The sequence below is a fragment of the Accipiter gentilis genome, chromosome 10 (genome assembly GCF_929443795.1).
Source record: "Accipiter gentilis chromosome 10, bAccGen1.1, whole genome shotgun sequence".
Classification (NCBI taxonomy): Eukaryota; Metazoa; Chordata; class Aves; order Accipitriformes; family Accipitridae; genus Astur; species Astur gentilis.
This window is the reverse complement of record NC_064889.1, coordinates 5,586,832-5,602,620: the sequence shown is the minus strand read 5'-3', so window position 1 is coordinate 5,602,620 and position 15,789 is coordinate 5,586,832. Positions and strand designations below refer to the sequence as shown.

The 15,789-nt window shown below is 44.4% G+C and overlaps 1 protein-coding gene and 1 long non-coding RNA gene across 7 annotated transcripts in view; one reads left to right on the top strand and one right to left on the bottom strand.

Annotated features, from left to right (window-relative positions):
* Positions 1-15,789, bottom strand: part of ACSBG1 (acyl-CoA synthetase bubblegum family member 1) — a 59,072-nt gene that overhangs the window by 35,431 nt on the left and 7,852 nt on the right. The gene's annotated exons all lie outside the window — the stretch shown is intronic.
* On the top strand, positions 110-8,180 carry LOC126044059 (uncharacterized). The gene is made up of 2 exons (XR_007507558.1): positions 110-5,288; positions 6,302-8,180. It is a non-coding gene; the product is annotated as an uncharacterized LOC126044059 (long non-coding RNA).

Genomic DNA, 15,789 nt, shown 5'->3' with positions numbered 1-15,789 from the left:
GTTTTGTGTACCCAGATGTCTGTTAGCAGTCAACCCCTGTCCTTTTAGATAGGGAAGTTGCTAATCATGTGTAAGCTATTTTTGTGTAACAACAGAAGAGTACTGAAGCTTAACTATAGGCTGCTGTGTCAGCCATCTAGAGGGTATAAAAGCTTGCTTAGCTTTTAATAAAGTTGTCTTCGATTCACCACAGTCGGAGTCCATGCCTCTTAATACACCACAAATGGCGCCCAACGTGGGGCAATGAAACGACTAGCTGTCGATCCAGTGGCGTAGCTCAGCCGAACTTTGAGACGGACGCTGCAACGAAGCGTTACCGGCGTGCTCAACTACCTCTTGCAGGAGGGAAGGTAAGTGGCTGAGAACTATGGGGACAAATTTAACAAAAGAGCAAAAGAATGTTTTAGAAGTTTTCTGTAAGATTTTGAAGGAACATGGAAAGAAGATGGATAATAAGGAGTTACAACAAATCCTTATTTGGGCTTCTAAAGATGATCCCTCTATAAACAGCCATAATATTTATGATCCCGAAATCTGGGACAAAGTTAGGGTCAGACTCTGGGACTGTGCCACTAGAAATGATAAAATCGCGTCTCGTTTGTTACCTTCTTGGCGGATCATTTTTGAGACCTTAAAGGCGCATGTTGGTTCTCGGGCAGAAGAGGGAGAAGAAAAGCCCACACCACCATCAGCCCCCCCACTGCCAACGCCCCCTCCTACAGACTTTGTTGTCAGACCACGAGTAAATTCATGCAAGGGTGTTTCTGCAATTTTATCTCCTAATAATCCTGATGATGATCCGGATGATCCATTTGACCTGGGGCAAACTGACCCTGAAAAGGAGCCTGACTTGTATCCCCCAGACCCTCATGATAAATGGGCAGCAGTAAGAAACGAGGCGAAGCAGGCAGGGGATGTGGATATCTTGAGAGCTTTCCCGGTAATATATGCTCCTGAACAAGAACCACGTTGGGAGGGTCTTTCTTATAACCACATAAAAGACCTCAGGTGTACGGTAACTGATCATGGACTTGGCGCTCCATATACCACCCATTTGATACAGTCTCTTTGTGATACTTCTGTTTTTACCCCACGTGATTTCAAAACTATGTTTCGGCTTATTATGACTGACATGCAATACACTATGTGAGAATCAAAAATGAGACAGCTTGCTAGAACTCAAGCTGCAGAAAATCTGGCACTGGGTCAGCAAAACCCTTTGGAAGGCGTTGATGTGAATATGTTAATGGGGGAGGGTGATCAAAGCACAACTGCAGCTCAAGCTAGAATTCCTCCCGAAGGTTTACAGCAGGTCAAACAACTTGCGCTCTGCACTCTTAAAAGTGTTGCAGAAGCTGGAAAGCAAAGACAACCTTTTGTTTGTATAAAGCAAGAACCAGAGAAGACATTTATGAAATTCTTTAATAGAGTTAATGATGCATTACAGAAACAAGTCGAGAATGAAGCTGCTCGGGACTATATTTTAAAGCAATTTACAATTGAAAATGCCAACCCTGTCAAAAGGTCTGTCAAAAGGTTTTGCGACCATTGAAAAACCCTAGCATTGATATGATTTCAGCATGTATGAATATAAGCTCCAGACAGCATGAATTGTCTTCACTCGCTGAAGCATTTGCAGCAATGACAGAAAAGTCGCAACAATGCTATTCCTGTGGTCAATATGGGCATTTTCGAAAAAATTGCCCCAAAGCAATACAAATAAGGGTGGAGCGCCGGGTATTTGTCCATGCTGTCATAAAGGACGACATTCAATGATCGACAATCAATGTTGATCCAAATTTGACAAAAACGGTCAGCCGCTGACTTTGCAGGGAAAGCCCAGGGGGAGCGCGAGGAAGGGTTGCGCTACGACAACAAGTCACCCCTTCGAGGGTCCCCCTCAAGGAGCTGCCACCGCTTACGCACCAATACCGCCGGAGTGGACTTGGCCACCTCAGCTGTGCTAAACCCAACTGGCACCTATGGACCTTTAGGTCACGGAATGGCGGCATTATTAATCGGGCGATCTTCCACAACATTAAAAGGGCTTTTTGTATTACCCAGAATTATTGATACCAATTACGAAAGTGAAATTAAAATAATGGCATGGACTCCGGTGCCGCCATGTACCGTACCCGCGGGAAGTAAAATTGCACATTTAGTTTATTTTTCGCCCCAGACACCAAATGCAAGCCAAGTTGTGCGAGGCACAGCCTGTTTTGGATCTACAGGGATGCCTGAAATTTATTGGACTCCACAATTGACAATGAGTCAACCGCAGTTATCATGTACTCTACAAACAGGAGGAACAAGACTCGCCATACGAGGAATTATAGACAGTGGCGCAGATGTTACAGTCATCCCTGCATCTCTGTGGCCTGATATTTGGCCTCTAATGGACGCTCATGCCTCCCCATCGGGAATCAGTGGGCAGACATCACCCATACAAAGCCAACTACTCATTAATATCATTGGGCCAGGAGGCAGAACAGCCACGATAGGACCTTTCGAGTTGCCTGGATCTGTTACCCTTTGGGGAAGGGACTGTCTAAGCCAATGGGGCATGCAGCTAAGCACGGATTTTTCTTAGGGGCCACTGTTCAGCAGCAGCAGGTCCCACCAATGATTTGGAAAACTGATACACCAGTGTGGGTAGATCAGTGGCCCCTCCCGAAAGAAAAGCTGCTGCAACTGCACAAACTAGTAAATGAACAGCTGGAAGCTGGCCATATCATCCCTACCACAAGTCTGTGGAACACACTAGTTTTTGTGACCCGAAAGAAGAAAAATTCTTGGAGGTTATTACATGACCTGAGAAAAGTAAATGAAGTCATAGGAGCCTTGCAGCCCAGACCCCATCCCCAACAATGATACCACAAACGTGGTTTCTTATAGTGACTGACTTAAAGGACCGTTTTTTCACTATACCACTTGCATCTCAGGATGCACCACAATTTGCATTCTCAGTCCCGTCTGTCAACGCCACAGAACCGCATAAAAGATACCACTGGACAGTGTTACCTCAAGGCATGAAAAATAGTCCCACACTATGTCAGCAATTTGTTACGGCCATTTTAAGTCCAATAAGAAAGAATTTTGAGGGTGTTTTCATATATCACTACACGGATGATATTTTAATAGCGGCACAAACAAAAGAGCAGGCACGAGAAGTTCAGCAACGAATTATGCAAGCAGCCCTAAACGCAGGACTCAAAATTGCAAAAGACAAAATACAGGAAATACCACCTTGGCAGTATTTAGGCTGGAAAATTTCAGATCAACTTGTTCAACCACAACGAATAACCTTACAAACAGACATTAAAACTTTGAATGATCTCCAGAAATTGTTGGGGACCTTAAATTGGGTCCGTCCTCTTCTGGAAATTTCTACGGAAGAACTACACCCCCTTTTTAAACTTTTAGAAGGAGATACAGATTTAACATCTCCCAGGAAACTCACTCCCCCAGCAGAAGCTGCTCTTAACAAACAGTAGAAAAATTGACCAATCAGGCCGCCGATAGGCAAAAACTAAATTATCCGATTAGTCTCTTTGGTTTTTTTACTCTACTTTTCAACCTTATGGCTTATTAATACAATGGATTCCACAGGATATAAATCCATTGATTGTTATAGAATGGATTTTTCTACCCCATAATTTTGGAAAGAGTTACCACAGCTATTGAGATGATAGCCCTGGTCATTTAAAAGGGGAGGGAGTGTTTAATGCTTTAGACAGTACAGAACCAGACCAGATCTATTTACCTCTTGATACAAAACAATTGACCTTTTTAACTCGCCAATCCTTTGCTTTTCAGTGTGCTTTGGCAGATTATACAGGACAGATAAGTATTCACTTTCCAGGACACAAAATAATACAATCTTTAAACTCTCTTTCACTATTGCCTACCTCACAACTGGCTATTACACCCGTAACTAATGCTCTTACTGTATTCACTGATGGGTTGGAAAAACGGGACAAGCTGTGATTGTTTGGCGAAATGAAACAGGTCAATGGGATAGTGACATACATGTGGTCATGGGTTCACCACAAATAGCTGAACTGTTTGCGGTAGTCCGTGTCTTCAAAAAATGGCCTATTCCAATTAACATAATAACAGACTCTGCTTATGTTGCAGGTCTTGTTTCCAGACTTGAATACTCATTTTTAAAAGAAATATCAAATGAAAGGCTATCTGCACTTCTCTGGGAACTTAAATTGCTTCTTGATAGAAGAACACAGACATACTTTATCCAACATGTTCGTTCACATACCTCTTTGCCAAGACCTATCAGTGAGGGAAATAATGAAGCAGACCATCTTACAGGCGCTGCGGTATTACCAGATCATTTTGTGCAAACCCGCCTGTCTCATGACTTTTATTATCAAAATGCAAAAGCCTTGCAAAGGTCATTTCAATTAACACAAGACCAAGCTAGACAAATTGTGCAAATCATGCCCTGATTGTCAGCATGTTTTACCTACACCCTCAGCTAGAATTAATCCACAAGGATTGTCCTCACTTGAAATTTGGCAGACAGATGTTACTCAAATACCAGAATTCGGTAGATTTAAACATGTCCACGTGTCAATTGATACCTTTTCTTCCTGCCTTTATGCCTCAGTACACACAGGCGAAAAATCTGAAGATATGTGTTGACACTTTGCAACCTTGGGCGTTCCAAAAACCATAAAACCAGATAATGGCCCAGGCTATATAGCACACAAAACAGATGTTTTTCCAGCAATGGGGAATAAAACATGTTACAGGCATTCCTCACTCACCCACAGGACAGGCAACTATTTAACAAACACATAGTACTCTTAAAACAATGCCACAAAAAGAAAAAAAGGGGGAGCCAAGAGTTATCCCCACAAGAACGAGTAGCAAAAGCCTGTTATGTTTTAAATCTTTTAAATTGATGGACAGAGGGTGGGCCTCCTATACCACAACATTTTAACTCACAACCCCATCCTGAAATCAATAATAAAGCTTCAGTGATGGTAAAAAATATACAAACAAATCAATGGGAAGGACCTTTCCCTCTAATAACATGGGGTAGAGGATATGCTTGTGTCTCCACAGGTTCCGCCCCAAGATGGGTGCCTGCACGGTGGATCAAATCATCTGTGTCACAACCACCATTATCCCTACCTGATAACTGCATCAGCATATGGATACCGCCTCAACCCAAGACAAACATTTGGGTGACCTTGGCAAACAAAACAGGACAAGATACGCTGTGTTTGTGGACTGCTTCTCCAGAGAATCCTTTTACAACCTGTTTGGTGGGTCAACCCATAGAAGTGAATCAGTGACCTATCCCACAAGCTCAACAAAGTGTGATACCTTTTGATCAGACTATGGTTGATAACTGGGATAGTTAGGCCCCATACCTGCCAGCTAGCGAATGAGAACCACAAGAGTTAGATTTTTTTAGGTGCTGTAAAAATGGATTATTGTTTATATTTTAATTATACAGAAAAAAAATCAATCAATAAGTCAATGACTAAATGCAACAATAGGAGCTTTTAGAAATGCTAGCTTATGGTGTAATTATACTAGTAGAAATGTATCAAGATCTATCAGTCACCCATTCAAATTACCTCCAGGATTGTTTTTAATTTGTGGAGACCATGCATGGCCTGGAATTCCATCATATGCAAAAGGAGGGCCCTGTAACACAGATGGATTAAGCCTATTAATGCCTAATACATCCGTGATCATTACTCACAAACTGAGGAAAGTAAAACACCAAAGAAGAGCCACACATGCCTTTAATTCTGATTTTAAGGGTGATACGGAATTTTGGAGTCCTAGTGAAATTATAACAGCATCTGTGTTAACACCTAGAGTTGCTACAGCTCAGGCACTATCTACTTTAAATTAACTTGGCTGTTGGTTAGCAAAACAAACTAATGCAACCTCCCTGGCTTTGAGTGACTATTGTTAGATGTTGATTCAATTAGAAATGCGATGCTTCAAAATAGAGCAACCATAGATTTTTTACTGCTAGCACAAGGTCATGGTTGTCAAGATTCTGACGGACTCTGTTGCATGAACTTGTCTGACCATTCAGAATCTATTCACAAGAGTAGTGATGTTTTACGTGATCAAGTACAGAAACTATGACAAAGTGATGGATTTAATATCTTTGTAAGTCTTTTTACAGGAATGTCGGCATGACTACGTGGACTGTTAATTATTTTTGTTTGCATTTTGATTTGTGTACCGCGTTTGTTAAGATGTGTGCAAAGTTTGATAGATCGAGCTTTGAAACAACTTTTTTTCATAAATACAGAAAGGGGAGATGTGGATATCTCTGAAACGAGTTTCGCTGCCTCAGCAAGTGAAGAACGACCCTGGGAAAGAGACACGATTATGCTTGTTGGAAGGAAACCATGGGAGCAAAACAGTAGAACACAGGATAAGATGCCAGAACGTTGTAGTTTTGTGTACCCAGATGTCTGTTAGCAGTTAACCCCTGACCTTTTAGATAAGGAAGTTGCTAATCACGTGTAAGCTATTTTTGTGTAACAACAGAAAAGTACTGAAGCTTAACTATAGGCTGCTGTGTCAGCCATCTAGAGTCCATGCCTCTTAATGTGCCACAGTTTCTTGTGCGTCTTCTCAAATTACTCATACACCTTCTTCCCACACAAAGGTATATTTAAAAGCAACACAAATGCTTAATAAAGAACAAAGTAATAAAGTTAACAGCTGAGACCTATTTTGCCATATAACACAGTTGGCACACACCTAGTAAAACCTATCTCTTTACTTGCAAAAAAATTAAAGTATTTTTTTCTTTTGTTAGGATGACATATCCTCAAAAATCAGGCCATTTATTTTGGTGAGCAGACCAGTTTTACAGATAGTTGAGAACTATGCCAGCGAATGGGAAGGAATGAACAATGTAACTAACCAGCCTTTTTTTATCCCTGCCCCCCGCCCCAAAAAAAACAAACCCACAAAAAAACCCGCTCTATTCAGCAGTTGGGAGTGCACTACAACCCTTCACTGACCTTGGTACAGTTTTTCTGGCTGTGTTCGCCCCTGCACAGCAAAAACCCAGACCTGAAGCTGAAATCTTGGCTCTTTGCAGGGAGCGCAGCAAACTTAGGTCACACAGAACTCATTATTTCATCTCTTCCTCATTTTTTAGGTCACACTGATTTCAATTTCAGCCTTATAAAAAGTCTTGTTTTCCTCCTTCCATGTTGCTAGAATTTTATTTTCTTTGTGTAGTCCTTTCTACCTGGAATCCTACTTCCAGCATACAAAAAAGGTATGTAAGTTTGCTACCTAACTTCAAACCACACAAGGTAAACAACACTAATAGGATAACATGCACTGACTTCTTTAAAAAATTAACAAAGAAGTATTTATGCCAAGGACCTTGAATGCATTAAAAGTATTTCGAGTTCTAGTCTCTGTGATATTCTTTCACTAGAAATTCAAAAACAAACTAAATGCTAAACATCTTTCTAATACAGGAATCTTAAATTTCCTGTTTGCAGTGGATGCAAACCACTATGTATTATTAAATTCTCTTCTAGCTTTTTTTTTTTAAATAAAGAAAACGTGGAAACTCTTTTTTGCTTAAGCATATCACAGATAGAAGCATGTATGGACTACAATAGAGGCATTATTATTAATTTAGCACAATCCTAACTTTCATGAGTCAGTGTGTGCGTATACCTATACTGATCACAAGTCAAATACTGTTTTATGATCTTTGGACAGATTAAACAAAAAACTTACAATTCTAGTATTAACTGCATTAGGACTGCAGAAGCAACAACAACAAAACAGTCAAAAGCTTTCAAAGGCTTCTTAAGCTTTTTTCTTTTCCAAAAATGTTAAGTCTACAGTCTGCTACTAATTATGCTTACCCAGGACTACAAAGCCTGGGACGGAAGAAACCATTGTGATAAAAATTATCCCAACCAACCGTTTACCTGAAAGGGTCAAGCAAATCTTCCAAGTGACATAACATCCAAGTTGTTACCTAAACAGATGTGAAGTTAGATTTAACTTAACTGAAAAGTAAGTCTCTACCTGATAGAATAGTTCAGACTCTGGGAATGGATAATTAGTACTCAGCAATATTGACAAACTTGTAATAACTGGAAGTTAAAATATTTCCCGTGAGATGTGTTGTTCTATTCTTAAAATAGTAGAGATGGGGAGCTTTCTCTAACAGAAGATATCATTCCAGTGATGGAGCAACAGGAAAAAGAAAGTATTTTTCCCTTTTGTGCTGCCTAGGACAGAAGATAGCAGTTAGCAGGGTTATCTTACATGTAAAAAGGTAATATAAACCCTAAAACAAACTCTTCTACAATTCAGTTCCCCACTCCCATCTCTAAGATGTGGGTTACCTCCTTAAGTTCTGCTGCCTTTGATGGGAAGAAGATGGTCAACCACAAAGGCCAATTATCATCTAAGGATTATTCCCCCAAATTCAGAAGGGCAGAGAGACCTACTTACATAGCTGCAGCTGGCGTATTTTTGGTAGTCCATTTAAAGTAGATTATATGCATTGTACTATGCACAGAACAAACGCTACCGAACTTCTATTTAGTGCCACTCCTACCATCAGAGACACATGAAAGGGTGGCATAAGAGCACCAATATTTTTCTTGACTATCTGAACTTTGCTATATTCTGGTATTTGAGAATGCCCGTAATTTCACCACATGGTTGAAAAGCCATTAATCATTTAATATATTGAAGCATAAGAGTCTAGTAGTTCACCATTATTTTCAGCTAGCCTTCCATATTTTTGCTAAGCCATGAGCAGCTGAGCCACAGGAGCTAAACATGCAGTCTTGTTGTAACTGCTACACATGAACTTCTGCTGAACCCACTTCTGGAGCTAAGAGCCTCTGTGCTACAAAATGAATGCTATACAACTGTCGTGGTTTCAGCCCGGCCGGTAACAAAGGACCACGCAGCCGCTCGCTCACTCCTCCGCCCCCCTCCGGTGGGATGGGGAGGAGACGGAGGAGAGAAAAGGAAAAGAAACTGGAACCTCGAGGGTTGAGATAAAGGCAGTTTACTGGGACAAACACAAAAGAGATTACAACAACAACAACGGCACTAATGAAAAAAAGGTATACAAAAAAGAGTGATGCACAGTGCAACTGCTCACCACCCGGGACCCGACGCTCCGCCACTTCCCCCACCGAAAAAAAACAGAGACCACCCCCCGGCCCGCTCCCCATTTATATACTGGGCAGGATGTCACATGGTATGGAATAGCTCCTTGGCTAGTTCAGGTCAGCTGCCCCGGCTATGCCCCCACCTCCCAGGTTCCTGTAAAAATTAACTCTATCCCAGCTGAACCCAGGACATTATCCACCCCTTATTCTATACCATCTACATCATGCCCAGATCTTACTTTTTTTTATTTTTTTTCCAATCAACCACTACAACTTTCCTTGTCTTATATATAAGTATATGGACTCCACCCCCTGACCTCGCACACACACACACGGTGTTCCTTTAGCCTATGGGCTATCCCTCTAATGTGTCCATCAATTTTGGGGCTCTATCTGTTGTAACAGTTCTTCAGGATAAGAGAGAGATGGTGTGAGATGTTGGGTTGTTGTACGCTGCCTCTGGAACTTGTGGCTAGTACATTTGGTGCAACTCATGCCCCTGGTCTGCAGGTCGAAGATGTTGATCTTGAGGAAATTGGTGGGTGCCAGTTCAAGTTCTATCGCTGTTGTACTTGGCTCAGTTTCAAAAGTCCATCCTGTAGTCATTTGGATAATTCTCACAATAATACCCTTGATATGGCATATAGACACTATAGATACAATGACATGCATTGGCAGGTTATTTAGCAGTTAAATATCATACAGCCCAATTCACTGGCTATTCTCTCCCAAAATCAAATCTCCCTGAGGTACACATCGAACCTCCCCATCCTTCTGCATCACCCACCAGGTGTACCCAGGTCCTTGAGCAAAAACAACCCCTTGAATGGGTTTGCTTCTGCTTGAGGGAGGACTAACCCAGACTGTCTTTCCTAACATACTCCTCATGCGCACTACAGGGACTTTATCCCCTTCTACAGTATGTGGATCTCTTGGTTGGGCGGGGCCAGCCCGATTGGCGGATCCTCTAGTATTAACTAACCAGGTGGCTTTTGTTAAATGTGTATCCCAATGCTTGAAAGTTCCACCCCCCATCGCTCTCAATGTAGTTTTCAGCAGTCCATTGTACCGTTCAATTTTTCCGGAGGCTGGTGCGTGATAAGGGATGTGATACACCCACTCAATGCCATGTTCTTTGGCCCAGGTGTCTACGAGGTTGTTTCGGAAGTGAGTCCCGTTGTCCGACTCGATTCTTTCTGGGGTGCCGTGTTGCCATAAAATTTTCTCTTCAAGGCCCAGGATAGTGTTCTGGGCAGTGGCATGGGACACAGGGTATGTTTCCAGCCACCCAGTGGTTGCTTCCACCATTGTAAGCACATGGCACTTGCCTTGGCGTGTTCGTGGGAGTGTGATATAGTCAATCTGCCAGGCCTCCCACTGTTTATATTTCAGCCATCGTCCTCCATGTGACAGGGGTTTTTGCCGCTTGGCTTGCTTAATTGCAGCACATGTTTCACATTCATGGATGACCTGTGAGATAGTGTCCATGGTCAAGTCCACCCCTCGATCTCGAGCCCATCTATATGTTGCATCTCTTCCCTGATGGCCTGAGGTATCGTGGGCCCACTGAGCCATAAATAGCTCACCTCTACGTTGCCAGTCCAGGTCCACCTGAGACACTTCAATCTTGGCGGCCTGATCTGCCTGGTGGTTGTTTTGATGTTCTTCAGTGGCTCGACTCTTGGGTACATGAGCATCTACGTGACGTACTTTTACCACTAGCTTCTCTATCCGAACAGCGATATCTTGCCACAGTGCGGCAGCCCAGATGGGTTTACCTCTGCGCTGCCAGTTGCCCTTCTTCCATTGCTGTAGCCACCCCCATAGGGCATTTGCCACCATCCACGAGTCAGTATAGAGATAGAGCACTGGCCACTTTTCTCTTTCAGCAATGTCTAACGCTAGCTGGATGGCTTTCACCTCTGCAAACTGACTCGATTCACCTTCTCCTTCAGCAGTTTCTGCGACTAGTCGTGTAGGACTCCATACAGCAGCCTTCCACCTTCGATGTTTTCCCACAATGCGACAGGACCCATCAGTGAACAGGGCATATTGCCTCTCATTTTCTGGCAGTTTATTATACAGCGGGGCTTCTTCGGCCCGTGTCACCTCTTTCTCTGGCGACATTCCAAAATCTTTGCCTTCTGGCCAGTCCGTAATCACTTCTAACATTCCTGGGCGACCGGGGTTTCCTATGCGAGCTCGCTGTGTGATCAGTGCGATCCACTTACTCCACGTGGCGTCAGTCGCGTGATGCGTAGAGGAAACTTTCCCTTTGAACATCCAGCCCAGCACTGGCAGTCGAGGTGCTAAGAAGAGCTGTGTTTCAGTACCAACCACTTCTGAGGCGGCTCGAACTCCTTCATATGCTGCCAAGATCTCTTTTTCAGTTGGAGTATAGCGAGCCTCGGATCCTCGATATCCCCGACTCCAAAACCCCAGAGGTCGGCCACGGGTCTCCCCAGGTGCTTTCTGCCAAAGGCTCCAGGTAGGGCCATTCTCCCCAGCTGCAGTGTAGAGCATATTTTTAATATCTTGTCCTGTCCGGACTGGCCCAAGAGCTACTGCGTGAACAATCTCCTGCTTAATCTGTTCAAAGGCTTGTCGTTGCTCAGGCCCCCATTTAAAATCGTTCTTCTTCCGAGTAACTTGGTAGAGAGGGCTTACAATTTGACTGTAATTTGGAATATGCATTCTCCAAAAACCCACAACACCTAAGAAAGCCTGTGTTTCCTTTTTATTAGTCGGTGAGGACATAGCTGCTATTTTGTTGATGACGTCCACAGGGATCTGACGACGCCCATCTTGCCATTTTACTCCTAAGAACTGGATCTCCTGCGCAGGTCCCTTGACCTTACTTTCTTTTATGGCAAAACCAGCCTTCAAAAGGATTTGGATTATTTTCTTCCCTTTCTCAAAAACTTCTTCTGCCGTGTTGCCCCATACGATGATGTCATCAATATATTGCAGGTGCTCTGGAGCTTCACCTTTTTCTAGTGCAGCCTGGATCAGTCCATGACAAATGGTGGGGCTGTGTTTCCACCCCTGGGGCAGTCGATTCCAGGTGTACTGGACGCCCCTCCAAGTGAAAGCAAACTGAGGCCTGCACTCCGCTGCCAAGGGAATGGAGAAAAATGCATTAGCAATGTCAATTGTGGCATACCACTTAGCTGCCTTTGATTCCAGTTCATATTGAAGCTCTAACATATCTGGCACAGCAGCGCTTAGCGGTGGCGTGACTTCATTCAGCCCACGATAATCTACTGTTAGTCGCCATTCCCCATTGGATTTCTGCACGGGCCATATGGGACTATTAAAGGGTGAGTGAGTCTTGCTGATCACTCCTTGGCTCTCCAGTTGGCAAATCAGCTTATGGATTGGGATCAGGGAGTCTCGGTTGGTGCGATATTGTCGCCGGTGCACCGTCGTGGTAGCAATTGGCACCTGTTGTTCTTCAACCTTCAGCAACCCCACAACCGAAGGGTCTTGGGAGAGACCCGGCAGGGTAGACAGCTGTTCAATCTCCTCCGTCTCCAATGCAGCTATACCAAAGGCCCAACGGTACCCTTTTGGGTCCTTGAAATACCCCCTCCTGAGATAATCTATACCAAGGATGCACGGGGCCTCTGGGCCAGTCGCAATGGGGTGTTTATGCCACTCATTCCCGGTTAGACTCATTTCAGCTTCCAATACGGTTAGCTCTTGGGATCCCCCTGTCACACCAGAGATACAGATGGGTTCTGCCCCTTTATAACTAGATGGCATTAGGGTACATTGTGCACCAGTGTCCACTAGAGCCTTATATTCCTGTGGGTCTGATGTGCCAGGCCATCGAATCCACACTGTCCAGTAGACTCGGTTGTCCCTCTCCTCCACCTGGCTGGAGGCAGGGCCCCTCTAATCCTGGTTAGAACATCCGTTACTCACTTTCTGCACACGTAAATCGGAAGTCCCTTCAAGGGGATCGGAAATGAGATCAGCCCATCTACTGCGTCTGGGGGACTGCTCACGGGAAACTGGAGCAGCAGTTTTCCAAGAATTCTCTTTTCTGGTTGCTTTTTCTCGCAACTCCTGTACCCGTGCATCCAAGACTGAAGTGGGTTTTCCATCCCACTTCCTCATGTCCTCTCCATGGTCACGCAGGTAAAACCACAGGTTAGCCCGTCGAGTGTACTTTCTCTCTCCTCTCTCTTGGGCAGAGGAACGCTTACTCCCAATAACTGCGATGCGGGCCTGTACAGGTGAGGAGGAGGACAGATCCACTTTGAATTGCTGGAACTCTCGGGACAACTCCTCCACAGCTGAGACACAGGCCCGTAGGGAGGAAGAGAGACTCCCTTCGTATTGCCGGAGTTGGACAGCCAATTCATCCACCGTTTGTCCATAGCCTTCTCTCCAGGACATTACTGCCAATGAGTTGGCATAGGTTGGTGGTGCACTTCGTAGAAACTTCCGCCACATGGGTTGTGTGCATTGGACTTCATCTGGATCTGTGGGTGACTGCGCATTTTCTGGATCATTGTAAATCACCTCCAGCACGGCTAATTCTCTCAGGTACTGAATACCTCTCTCCATGGTGGTCCACTTGCCTTGGTGACATGTAACTTCATCCCTGAAGGGGTATCTTTCCTTTACACCTAACAAAAGTCGCCTCCAGAGGCTGAGGACTTGTGTTTTTCTCCCAATCGCCTTGTCGATGCCCCCTTCCCTAGACAGAGATCCCAGCTGCTTGGCTTCCTTACCCTCTAATTCCACACTACTAGCCCCGCTATCCCAGCATCGGAGCAGCCAGGTAACAATGTGCTCACCTGGGTGGCGGCTAAAATCTTTTCGCATGTCACGCAACTCACTCATGGATAGAGATCGGGTAATTATTTCAGGTTCTGCCTCTACCTCCTGTTCTCGCGATGACCCTGGTTCATCTTCATCTCTCGCTAAGCGAACTGATTTCTTTGTGTGTTTCTTTTTCTGTACAGGGGCGACTGATACTGGCACAGGCTGGTTCTCTGGTTCAGCTGCAGTGTCTGTCACCGGGGTAGGGGTAGTCATGGTACCTGTTGTCGTGGTAGGGGCAGCCACGGTGCTTGTTGTCGGGGTAGGGGCAGCCACGGTGTCTGTTGTCAGGGTTTGGGTAGCCACGGTACATGTTGTCCTGTTTTCCATCTTTTCCCCCTTTTCCCCCCGAGGGTGCTGCATAATATCAAGCAGTGTTTGGTAGATATTGGCCAGAGCCCAGCACAGTGCAGCGAGTTGTATGTCTTTGGAATAGCCACAGCATTTTTCTTTCAAATATTCTGTCACTTCATAAGGGTTCTGTAGTTGTTCGGGAGTGAACTTCCAAGTCACTGGCGGTGAGAAGTTCTCTAGATACTTGCCCATATGCTCCCACATGCCGTGCCACCCATGAGTCTCCAGCTTTGGGGGAGATCTCTGAGTGGTACTCTTAAAGAGCGTTTTTGTAGCCCTAAACAAGACCTGAAACATATTCAGGAGGCATAGCACTAACAGCACATTGGCTTGCGCATCCCAAGGATATTCAAAATTCTCAAAAGCTGTTGTAATTAGTCGGAAGGAGAAGAGGGAGGTGAACGGACGGGGGGAGGTATCCCCCCCTAATTTCCCCATGGATTGGGTGTAATTACCAATAAAATCCGACAGAAGGCGCCCAAAGTATGGAAATGATATCACTGCCTCATACAGATACCAGCTTAACCTCATGACCAGTGATGTAATCATTTCATAAGTCGACATTGCCCAGTACAGCAAAATGATAATCCCAATCACTCTCCCAGAGATGAGATACGCAACTACAGGCAATACATAGAGCATATAAGAGCTTACAAAACGCCACCATGTAAACAAATGAAACAACATTGTGACTAACATCTATATATCTAAGAAATGCGTTTGGCAAATTTGTTTCAACACGCTCTGGCCAGATCTGTCGTTATCTCAACCCTTCTGCCCCACGTTGGGCGCCAAAAAAGGACTGTCGTGGTTTCAGCCCGGCCGGTAACAAAGGACCACGCAGCCGCTCGCTCACTCCTCCGCCCCCCTCCGGTGGGATGGGGAGGAGACGGAGGAGAGAAAAGGAAAAGAAACTGGAACCTCGAGGGTTGAGATAAAGGCAGTTTACTGGGACAAACACAAAAGAGATTACAACAACAACAACGGCACTAATGAAAAAAAGGTATACAAAAAAGAGTGATGCACAGTGCAACTGCTCACCACCCGGGACCCGACGCTCCGCCACTTCCCCCACCGAAAAAAAACAGAGACCACCCCCCGGCCCGCTCCCCATTTATATACTGGGCAGGATGTCACATGGTATGGAATAGCTCCTTGGCTAGTTCAGGTCAGCTGCCCCGGCTATGCCCCCACCTCCCAGGTTCCTGTAAAAATTAACTCTATCCCAGCTGAACCCAGGACAACAACTAAATACATGCAAATAGCATAAAAGCAACATACTCCATACTGAATGATGCTATTAGGTTTAATGCCAAACTAGAAGTTAGCATAGAAGAATAAATCCATTTAGAATCTTCATTACAATTTTCTCTCATTCTAGCCTCAAAAGATACACCTTATTCTGCATTTGACAGCAGAGACACCGTTAGGCAAA